We start from the raw sequence: 12555 nt of genomic DNA on the forward strand, positions 1-12555 counted from the left end.
ACAGGTCACAGTGGTGGGTAGTATATGTGGCTTTGGTGACAAAACGAATGGCACTGTGATAGACTGCATCCAATTTGCTGAGTAGAGTGTTGGAGGCTATTTTGTAAATGACATCACCGAAGTCAAGGATCGGTAGGATAGTCAGTTTTATGAGGGTATGTTTGGCAGCATGAGTGAAGGAGGCTTTGTGGCGAAATAGGAAGCTGATTCTAGATTTAACTTTGGATTGGAGATTCTTAATGTGAGTCTGGAAGGAGAGTTTACAGTCTAGCCAGACACCTAGGTATTTATAGTTATCCACATATTCTAAGTCGGAACCGTCCATGGTAGTGATGCTAGTCGGGCGGGCTGGTGCGGGCAGCGATCGGTTGACGAGCATGCATTTCATTTTACTAGTATTTAAGAGCAGTTGGAGCAGCCACGGAAGGAGTGTTGTATTGCATTGAAGCTTTTTTGGAGGTTTGCTAACACAGTGTCCAAAGAAAGGCCAGATGTATACAGAATGGTGTCGTCTGTGTAGAGGTGGATCAAAGAATCACCAGCAGCAAGAGCGACATCATTGACATATACAGAGAAAAGAGTCTGCCCAAGAATTGAGACTCCCAGAGGTCTGGAGAACAGGTCCTCTGATTTGACACACTGAACTCTATCTGAGAAGTAGTTGGTGAACCAGGCGAGGCAGTCATTTGAGAAACCAAGGCTGTTGAGTCTGCTGATAAGAATACGGTGATTGACAGAGTCGAACGCCTTGGCCAGGTCGATGAAGACGGCTGCACAGTACTGTCTTTTATTGATCATTGTTATGATGTCGTTTAGGACCTTGAGCGTAGCTGAGGTACACCCGTGACCAGCTCGGAAACCAGATTGCATAGCGGAGAAGGTACGGTGGGATTCGAAATGGTCGGTAAATCTGTTTGTTCACTTGGCTTTCAAAGACTTTAGAAAGGCAGGGCAGAATGGACATAGGTCTGTAACAGTTTGGGTCTAGAGTGTCTCCCCCTTTGAAGAGGGGGATGACCGCGGCCGCTTTCCAGTCTTTGGGAATCTCAGACAATACGAAAGAAAGGTTGAACGGTCTAGTAATAGGGGTTGCAACAATTGCGGTTGATAATTTTACAAAGAGAGGGTCCAGATTGTCTAGCCCATCTGATTTGTAGGGATCCAGATTTTGCAGCTCTTTCAGAACATCAGCTGTCTGGATTTGGGTGAAGGAGAAGCGGGGGGGGGGGGGGGGGGGGTCACTTGGGCCAATTGTTGTGGGGGGTGCAGAGCTGTTGGCCGGGGTTGGGGTGGCCAGGTGGAAGCATGGCCAGGCGTAGAGAGATGCTTATTGAAATTCTCAATTATCATGGATTTATCAGTGGTGACAGTGCACTGGGCAGCTGGGAGGAGGTACTCTTATTTTCCATGGACTTTACTGTGTCCCAAATCTTTTTGGAATTAGTGCTGCAGGATAAAAATTTCTGTTTGAAAAAGGTAGCCTTTGCTTTCCTAACTGACTGTGTGTATTGGTTCCTGACTTCCTTAAAAGTTGCATATCGCGGGGACTATTGCAGCTAGTGCAGTACGCCACAGGGTGTTTTTTTGCTGGTCAAGGGAAGTCAAGTCTGGAGTGAACCAAAGGCTGTATCTGTTCTTAGTTCAATTTTTTTTTAAAGGGGCATGCTTATTTAAGATGGTGAGGAATGCACTTTTAAGGAACAACCATGCATCCTCGACTGACGGGATGAGGTCAATATCCTTCCAGGATACCCGGGCCAGGTCGATTAGAAAGGCCTGCTCGCAGAAGTGTTTTAGGTAGCGTTTGACAGTGATGAGGGGTGGTCATTTGATCGCGGACCCATTACAGACGCAGGCAATGAGGCAGTGATCGCTGAGATCCTGGTTGAAAACAGCAGAGGTGTATTTAGAGGGCAAGTTGGTCAGGAGGGTGCCAATGTTTACAGATTTGGGGTTGTACCTGGTAGGTTCCTTGATAATTTGTGTGAGATTGAGGGCATCTAGCTTAGATTGTAGGACGGCCAGGGTGTTAAGCATATGCCAATTTTGGTCACCTAGCAGTACGAACTCTGACGATAGATGGGAGGCAATCAATTCACATATGGTGTCCAGGACACAGCTAGGAGCTGAGGGGGGTCTACAACAAGCGGCAACATTGAGGGACTTATTTCTGGAGAGATGGATCTTTAAAAGTAGAAGCTCAAACTGTTTGGGCATAGACCTGGATAGTATGACAGAACTCTGCAGGCTATCTCTACAGTAGATTGCAATTCCACCCCTTTTTCTGTCTTGATGGAAAATGTTGTAATTGGGTATGAAAATTTCAGAGTTTTTGGTGGCCTTCCTAAGCCAGGATTCAGACACGGCTAGCACATCAGGTTTGGCGGAGTGTGCTAAAGCAGTGAATAAAGCAAACTTAGGGAGGAGGCTTCTGATGTTAACACGCATGAACCCAAGGCTTTTACGGTTGCAGAAGTCAACAAATGAGAGCGCCTGGGGACACACAGGGCCTGGGTTAACCTCTACATCACCAGAGGAACAGAGGAGGAGTAGGATGAGAGTCCAGCTAAAGGCTATAAGAACTGGTCGTCTAGTGCGTTGGGAACAGAGCATAAAAGGAGCAGATTTCTGGGCTTGGTAGGATGGATTCAGTGCATAGTGTAAGGTAGGGTGCGAGTACAGTGGGGGTAAACCTAGGCATTGAGTGACGATATGAGAGGTTGCATCTCTGGAGGCGCCAGTTAAGCTGGGTGCGGTCTTCGCATGTGTGGGGTGTGGGACAAAGGAGTTATCTGAGGCATGTTGAGCAGGACTATGGGGTCTGCAGTAAAATTAAACAATGAGAGCTGCTCTAAACAACAGTATACAAGGCATATTGACATTAGAGAAAGGCATAAGCAATCACAGGTGTTGATTTGGAGAGCTAAGACAGCAACGGGTGAGACAACAACGGGTAAACAGCTAAGACAACAACAAAGGATAAATGGCGATGAATGGGCAGAGAGGGTCAGCTAGCTACACACAGGTCCTGAGTTTGAGGCTGGGGCAGACAGATAAACAAAATGAAGTACCATGTTAATGGACAGTCCAGCAGGCATCGGCTGTGTAGTCGAGTGATCACAGGATCCAATGAGCAGCAATAGATGAAACAGGGAACCGTTCGGTAGTCGATTACTACATTGAGCGAGCGGGAGAAACGGCATTCAGGGAGCTAGCAGGCCGGGGCTAGCAGATGGATGATCACCAAACATCCACGACGCAGAGGCCGGTTGAGAGCACATCGGCCGAGTTACGTCAGCAGACCAGTAGACTAGGCTTGATGGATCGGCGGGGCTCCGTGCTGACAAAGGGTCCAGGCCATTTGGCAAGAGAAGTGTTGTAGTTGGTGTACTTTGTTTGCTAGCCGGGAGATGAGCCTAGCTCGAGGCTAACTGGTGCATGTTTCTGGACAAGGGCGTTAGCCACAATAGCCACTCTGTAGAAACTAGCTAGCTGCGAAGATCCGATGTAAGGGTCCAGAGCTTGCGGCAGGAATCCAGTGATGTAGTGAAAAAAAGCAGTCCGATATGCTCAGGGCTGGTATCGCGCTGTGCAGACTGGCAGGTATTATCCGGGCTATCCAGGCGAAAGCGGGAGAAGTCCGAGCTAAAGGTAAAGACCGCTAGCAGAGGCTAACAATGACTAAATAGCTAGTAGCTAATTAGCTGGCTAGCTGCTGATGGAGGTTCCAGTTATAAGGTCCCCAAAAAATTTGCTGATCCGTACCACATTGGGTCAGACGGGTTGCAGGAAGATATATTTCATTTGAAAATGGAAAAAAAGAGATTAAGATGTATACAAAACCCCCCGAAAAAGACAATATTTACATGGGACGAAAACAAACACGTCTTACTGCTGCGCCATCTTGGATTAGTAAATTAAAGGAATATAATTTGGATCATATTCTTTGCTTGTTTAATCACTCAATCAATATTTAGAATGTGGTGTGTGTGTGTGTGAAAGAGGGAAACTGTTTGATCTTGTAATCCCACTTCCAAATCAATCAGCCATTAGCATTCCCCAGAGGAGGAAATTACTCAAGTTCTGTTACAGAACAGATCGGCCCCGCCACCAATGGCCTTGTATGGACTGTCTAATTATGGGGAAATGGGGAATGTGTCTCCCTCTCTTCTGAGGGGAAAAGGCGGTTGATAGTTTCCAAGGATGCCTTCGGAGGAGAAAGAGCGTGTTGTCACGCTGGTTATGTGGTTTTTCCAACTGCCACAACACAGTCTTACTTCTTAAGGGATATGGAGGGCAACAACATTGCTGCCCTTCCCATGCGTGACACACATACTGCTCCCTGCCATAATCACACAGTGTAAACCCACAGGCCAGATGGACCAAGCATGAGAATAAGCCCCAATGATATCCTTAATGAAGTCCGCTACTGTTCTGTAATGTGACTCTGCTCTCCGCATAATATGCCCAATAGCCTTACAGCTCTCATCAGCACAATCAACATGATGCTCACACGTTACTTCTAGATGGATTCCATGACTTTGATTTGTATTAATGTACCATCTTCCTATTAAAGCTTTAATTCCTTGAATCTTTCTTTTGATTTCCAGTTTCTCTCAGAAATACCCCGCTGTGAAGTTCCTTTCGGAGAAGAATCGGAAAAGGATTTTGGTGAGTGTTTCCAAACGCATGCACACATGCACGAATGCCGAACACACACACAAACACAAACATTCATCTCTTATTTCTGAGTGTACCGGTTTTCGTCGTCTGAAGAACAGGAATCGGACCAAAGCGCAGCGTGGTAAGTGTTCATGCTTTTTATTACAACTGAACACTAAATAACAAAAAGAATGAACGAAACTGAAACAGTCCTGTTAGGTATAGAAACACAAAACAGAAAATAACTACCCACAAAACACAGGTGGGAAAAAGCTATTATGATTCTCAATCAGAGACAACGATAGACAGCTGCCTCTGATTGAGAAACACACCCGGCCAAACACAAAGAAATACAAAACATAGAAAATGAACATAGAATGCCCACCCAAATCACACCCTGACCAAACCAAAATAGAGACATAAAAAGCTCTCTACGGTCAGGGCATGACACTGAGATCACAATCCTGGACTTAAAGCATGAATCTGTTCCACAGCGCCCTCTCCCCCTCCTCTACTCATCCTTTATTCCTCTCCTTCTTTCTTCCTGCCCTCAGTCAGCCAACCAGCTGACACTTCAACTTTAGGACAGGTCTGTAGTGTCTGTCTGGTTGGTTGGATGCTAGACCCTTATCCAAACACATTACACATCCTCTGTGATGGACAACTAGCTGCAACTAGCTTGAAGGCACACTGAGGATTGAGCGTACGCTTCAAGGCAGGTCTATCCTACTGGAATGGTGCTGACGCCATCTCTATGCCAGCAGTTTTCTATTTATCTCAAGCTATACTAATGATCTTATACTCTCAAGTAATGCTCCCTCAAGTTAGATCTTTCAAGTTATTTATTGTATTTGAAGTTAATATTCAACCCTTAGTGAGAAGCAATAAAAAACGAAGCAGTGGAACTGGCTTCGAGATCCAAATTAGAATTTGAGGGCCCTAGATCATGGGCAGGGCAGGCTTCGTGGGCTCTCTTTCTCCCCCCATCACTACCCACCCCATCCCTCTCTCATGGTGTAACCTTCTTTCACTCAGATAACGGGAGGGGTGGGCTTCGTGGGCTCCCACCTGACTGATAAGCTGATGATGGACGGCCACGAGGTGACGGCGGTGGACAACTTCTTCACGGGCCGCAAGAGGAACGTGGAGCACTGGATCGGCCACGAGAACTTTGAGCTCATCAACCACGACGTGGTGGAGCCGCTCTACATTGAGGGTAAGTGGAGACACACACACACACTTGTGTGCACATGCACACATAACTCGTACAACCACATGCACCACATGCTGTATACAGAACATTCATACAGAGCACATACAGCTCACAGACAAAGTTGGAGTTTTCCATCATGTTGATGAGGATCTAACAAGAACAAGATATTCCACTAACTGACTACACACCTCTTCATCCTGGAAATGTCCCATGTCAAAATGGTGCTCAATGTCCCTGAAAGACAGTGTCACCACACACACACACACACACACACACACACACACACACACACACACACACACACACACACACACACACACACACACACACACACACACACACACACACACACACACACACACACACACGATTAATAGATCATAACACAGTAAACTATTCTCTACCCTTTCACCATCTGCCTTCCATTTTCTTATTCTGTCAGTGACACCAGTGATCTTGCAACCAGCTTTTCACAGTAGACCATTGTGACCTGAAAGCTCTGTCCGAGCAGGCAACATTTGTTATAGATGTCTTTTTTCATGACCAGATAAAGGTGTTCTGGGAAATATGTCATATTTAGGATGTTATCTGGTCAGATCTGGTCAGATTTGCTTTTTAACCAGATTACAACCAGATAAATACATATTTTTGTTGTTGCTAAAAAGACGTTGATAAATCGTCCTTACGCAACCTGACCAATATATCTTAACAACGTCATTGCAACCAGTTTCGGCCGCTGGTGTGTGGATGTTGAGAGGGGTTGGAGATGAAAGGTAAAGGGGAGAAGGGAAGGGATGGAATGAAAGAATATAGAGTGAGGACAAAGGAGATGAGAGGTAGTATTTAAAAAAAATATATATATATACAGTACCAGTCAAGTTTGGATACACCTACTCATTCCAGGGTTTTTCTTTATTAGCACTACATTGTAGAATAATAGTGAAGACATCAAAATTATGAAGTAACACATGGAATCATGTAGCAACCAAAAAAGTGTTAAACGGAACAAAATATATTTGAGATTTTTCAAAATAGCCACCCTTTGCCTTGATGACAGCTTGCACACTCTTGGCATTCTCTCAACCAGCTTCATGAGGTAGTCACCTGGAATGCATTTCAATTAACAGGACTTGTCGCCTTAATGCATTCGAGCCAATCAGTTGTGACAAGGTACGGGTGGTATACAGAAGATAACCCTATTTGGTAAAATACCAAGTCCATATTATGCCAAGAACAGCTCAAATAAGCAAAGAGAAACGACAGTTCATCATTACTTTAAGACATGAAGGTCAGTCAATCCAGAACATTTCCAGAACTTTTAATGTTTCTTAAAGTGCAGTCGCAAAAACCATCAAGTGCTTTGATGAAACTGGCTCTCATGAGGACCGCCAAAGGAAAGGAAGACCCAGAGTTACCTCTGCTGCAGAGGATAAGTTCATAAAATTGCCAGCCAAATAAATGCTTCACAGAGTTCAAGTAACAGACACATCTCAACATCAACTGTTCAGAGGAGACTACGTGAATCAAGCCTTCATGGTCGAATTGCTGCAAAGAAACCACTACTAAAGGACACCAACAAGAAGAGACTTGCTAGGGCCAAGAAAGACGAGCAATGGACATTAGACCGGTGGAAATCTGTCCTTTGGTCTGATGAGTCACCCTTCCCTAGTTTTAGTAATAAGTTATTAATTTGTCATGCTCCTTTGCTTGGATATTCAACTTATTTTATTGTTATCTTATTCAACTTAAAATATGCGTAAACATTCTCTTTCAATGCAGCATGGCCTTCTCTCTCTCATGCCACTTTTCTGTTCAGCTTCCTCTGTGCATACCTCACATCTCCTTGCTTTTGTCTTCAATATACTCAACTCTCAGATGCCGCCATGACACATGACAGCCCAAGCCTCTAGAGAAACTGCTATGCGGGATATAGGCTACTTTACATGGAATACATTTGTAAGTATTTCATATGAAACATCTGTAGGTTTTGACACCCTTCTACTCAAATACCAACCTTTTGTCTTGTATCTACCCTATAAAGTAGCTTAATGATCTTACTGTACCTGCTGTATGAACAGATACAGTATCTATATATAGGTCTCTTTCTCTCCAGCACGGCAGCTTTCCCCTCATTAAAACCGCCCACCTCTCCCAGTCTCTGCCCCTTCACTAGAACTCCTGACAATTCTACTTTAAGTAAGTGTGCTTTTCCTGGAGCTTGTTCTCTATTCTGATTCTGGGATCAATAGTAAAGAGTAATTAGCAACACAGCAGCTGGTGGAGTCTGAAGCTGTGTGTTTGTGTTTGTGTTTGTGCTTTGTTTGTTGTTTGTGTATTTGGTCATCCCTCTCTCTTTCACAGCATTAGAATTCACCCTCATGGTCTTCCCCTCGCTTTCTCTCTCTCCCTCCCCCCGCTGTGTCCCTCTTCTCTGTTGACTCATGTTGGGGTTCGTTTCCCTGTTCCTTGTCAATCATTGGCTCATTGGTGAAATTATCATTATGATAATATCTTTAATTAAATCATTCAAAAACCTTTATTAATGCAGTTGCAGACAGAAGTTGACAACAGGAACATAACGCATGTTTCCGAGTAAGTTCTGCATCAAAGAAAAGGTCCCAAGTTATTTTATTAAACCCGAACTCCAGCCCTAGTGATGTCACTGCCTACGTCATTATCTTCTACTTATGAGACCAAAACCATGCCTACTCAACACTAAAACTCTTGTTTATATAGCTATGTAAAAGCTTAGCAGTAAATGTCCAAGTTGATTTATAGTGGAATGTCTGACTAGTCTCTTATCTCTTACACTCCCCTGCAGAGTTCTGTCTTCACAGTCACACATTTCTCAGACAGTTTCTTCATAAGAGGCAGAGAGCCTAGAAAAGTTCTGTGGAACAATATTAAACCTCATAATGTACATATGTTGTTAATCTGTAGTCTAGGACCCTATAAATGTAAGGTCTTATAACCCCTCCCCTTCTATTAATACTACATAAACATAATCAATTATTAAAATACATAAAACATTTGGTACAGCCCCTATCATGACCCCTAGGTGAACCCCCACTAGAGGGTGTGTGTGTGTGTGTGTGAACATGAATGTGTGTGTTATGTTCTTCAGCCTTCTCTCCAGATTGCCTGAGTATCCTTTAGGATAAAGCCTGCATGCCTTTGAGAATAGGCTGAGCCGGTGGAATCCAAGGCTATACTGTATCTTGTGACTGAAGAATTCCAGTGCAGTACCAGCTGGTCATAACATCCTTCCAGTGCAGTACCAACTAGTCATAACATCCTTCCAGTGCAGTACCAGCTGGTCATAACATCCTTCCAGTACAGTACCAGCTGGTCATAACATCCTTCCAGTGCAGTACCAGCTGGTCATAACATCCTTCCAGTGCAGTACCAGTGGGTCATAACATCCTTCCAGTGCAGTACCAGCTGGTCATAACATCCTTCCAGTGCGCTGGTCATAACATCCTTCCAGTACAGTAGCGCCTGGTCGTAACATCCTTCCAGTGCAGTAGCGCCTGGTCATAACATCAATCCAGTGCAGTAGCAGCTAGTCATAACATCCATCCAGTGCAGTAGCGCCTGGTCATGACATAATTCCAGTTCCAGAGGTGAGGTGCCAGAGGTGCCACCAAAGTGGGGTGAGCCAGCGGTGGAGCGGGGCCTGCGTCCCGCACCTGAGCCGCCGATAGATGCCCACCCAGACCCTCCCCTATAGGTTTATGTTTTGCGGCCGGAGACCGCACCTTTGGGGGGGGTACTGTCACGCCCTGGCCTTAGAGATCCTTTTTATGTCTCTATTTTGGTTTGGTCAGGGCGTGAGTTGGGGTGGGCATTCTATGTTTTGTGTTTCTATGATTTTCTATTTCTATGTTTTGGCCGGGTATGGTTCTCATTCAGGGACAGCTGTCTATCGTTGTCTCTGATTGGGAACCATACATAGGTAACTTTTTTTCCACCGTTCTTTGTGGGAAGTTGTCTTTGTTTGTTGGCACTAGTGCCTTTAGCTTCACGGTTTGTTTTGTATGGTTTATTGTTTTTTGTCGGCGCCATTCTTAAGAACAAATTCTTATTTTCAATGACGGCCTAGGAACAGTGGCTGCCTTGTTCAGGGGCAGAACGACAGATTTTCACCTTGTCAGCTCGGGGGTTCGATCTTGCAAACAGACACACACACACACACACACACACACATATGCAGTTCATCTCCCAGCACCTGCGCTAACAGCTCCTGTGTTTACTTCCTTCCTTCCGAGCCCAGCACAGTGATAGCTATTCCATATTCACTATCATGTAGTAATACCTCAGACAGTCCATAATGGTAAACACATCCCTGGTTGACAATGTCCAGTACACAGGACCAGTAGAATCAGGTTTGTTCAGTGCTGGAACAAAAGCATAGTGCGGCACTCCAGTCTCTACTCATCCATCCCTGCTCTAAGTCATCACCATCCCATTGTGCCTGTCAGTCTGACTTTATCTGCATCATTTACAGGTCCCTGTCAGCGCTGGTTTGGGTTTTCATGGTAAATATGACAATAAGGAGAACGATAATGAAGAATAAAGAAGAATGAAGCCAATGAGAGAAGTGATTAGACGTTTGAATACCTCGGGTGCCTGGCCACTAACTGGGAGTTATAATTCAAATGCACCGCTTCCCCTTATTGAAGCCTTAGTTACATTGAGCTTTCACACATAGGGCCGCATCAGTGTGTACGCTTTGTGTGTGTGTGTGTGTGTGTGTGTGTGTGTGTGTGTGTGTGTGTGTGTGTGTGTGTGTGTGTGTGTGTGTGTGTGTGTGTGTGTGTGTGTGTGTGTGTGTGTGTGTGTGTGTGTGTGTGTGTGTGTGTGTGTGTGTGTGTGTGTGTGTGTGTGTGTGTTGGATGTAGGATTTTGTGCAGGGGACATATTTTAATTCATATTGATCATTCATTACATGAGGGGAAAACAGGAAGGGAGAACTCACTCACCTCGTCAATCCTTTCCTCAATCTTCATATATACAGTTGGAATAACTATTGTAGCTGGAAACGGCAGTTGGAAGTTTGCATACACCTTAGCCAAATACATTTAAACTCCGTTTTTCACAATTCCTGACATTTAATCCATGTAAAAATTCCATGTCTTAGGTCAGTTAGGATCCCCACTTTATTTTAAGAATGTGAAATGCCAGAATAATAGTAGAGAGAATGATTTATTTCAGCTTTTACTTCTTTCATCACATTCCCAGTGGGTCAGAAGTTTACATACACTGAATTAGTAGTTGGTAGCATTGCCTTTAAATCATCTCTAGGAGACAGAACGCATCTCCTTCCTGAGCGGTATGACGGCTACATGGTCCCATGGTGGTTATACTTGCGTACTATTGTTTGTACAGATGAACGTGGTACCTTCAGGCGTTTGGAAATTTCTCCCAAGGATGAACCAGACTTGTGGAGGTCTACAATTTATTTTCTGAGGTCTTGGCTGATTTCTTTTGATTGTCCCATGATGTCAAGCAAAGAGGCACTGAGTTTGAAGGTAGGCCTTGAAATACATCCACAGGTACACCTCCAATTGACGTCAATTGGCCTATCAGAAGCTTCTAAATCCATGAAATCCTTTTCTGGAATTTTTCAAGCTGTATAAAGGCACAGTCAACTTCGTGTATGTAAACTTTTGCCCCACTGGAATTGTGATACAGTGAATTATTAGTGAAATAATCTGTCTGTAAACAATTGTTGGAAAAATTAATTGTGTCATGTACAAAGTAGATGTCCTAACCGACTTGCCAAAACTATAGTTTGTTAACAAGAAATTTGTGGAGTGGTTGAAAAACGAGTTTTAACCTCTAACACCTCCCAAACCCGGATCCGGGATCCCCCCCATCAAAAAAGCTGACTAGCATAGCCTAGCCTAAAGCCACAGGGATATCATATAATAAAATGTTCATGAAATCACAAGTCCAAGACACCAAATGAAAGATACACATCTTGTGAATCCAGCCATCATTTCTGATTTTTAAAATGTTTTACAGGGAAGACACAATATGTAAATCTATTAGCTAACCACGTTAGCAAAAGACACCACTTTTTTACTCCACCATTTTTTTACTCCATCAGTAGCTATCACAAATTCGACCAAATAAAGATATAAATAGCCACTAACCAAGAAACAACTTCATCAGATGACAGTCTGATAACATATTTATTGTATAGCATATGTTTTGTTAGAAAAATGTGCATATTTCAGGTATAAATCATAGTTTACCATTGCAGCCACCATCATAACTCTCACCAAAGCGACTAGAATAACTACAGAGACCATCGTGTATTACCTAATTACTCATCATAAAACATTTCTTAAAAATACACAGCGTACAGCAGATGAAAGACACAGATCTTGTGAATCCAGCCAATATTTCAGATTTTCTAAGTGTTTTACAGCGAAAACACAATATAGCGTTATATTAGCTTACCACAATAGCAAACATCACAACAGCATTGATTCAAGGCAAAAATAGCGATAACGTATAAACCACCAAAATATATTAATTTTTTCACTAACCTTCTCAGAATTCTTCAGATGACAGTCCTATAACATCATATTACACAATGCATATAGAGTTTGTTCGAAAATGTGCATATTTAGCGGCACAAATCGTGGTTATACAATGTGATTAGTGGCCAA

The sequence above is a fragment of the Salvelinus namaycush genome, chromosome 19 (genome assembly GCF_016432855.1).
Source record: "Salvelinus namaycush isolate Seneca chromosome 19, SaNama_1.0, whole genome shotgun sequence".
Lineage (NCBI taxonomy): Eukaryota > Metazoa > Chordata > Actinopteri > Salmoniformes > Salmonidae > Salvelinus > Salvelinus namaycush.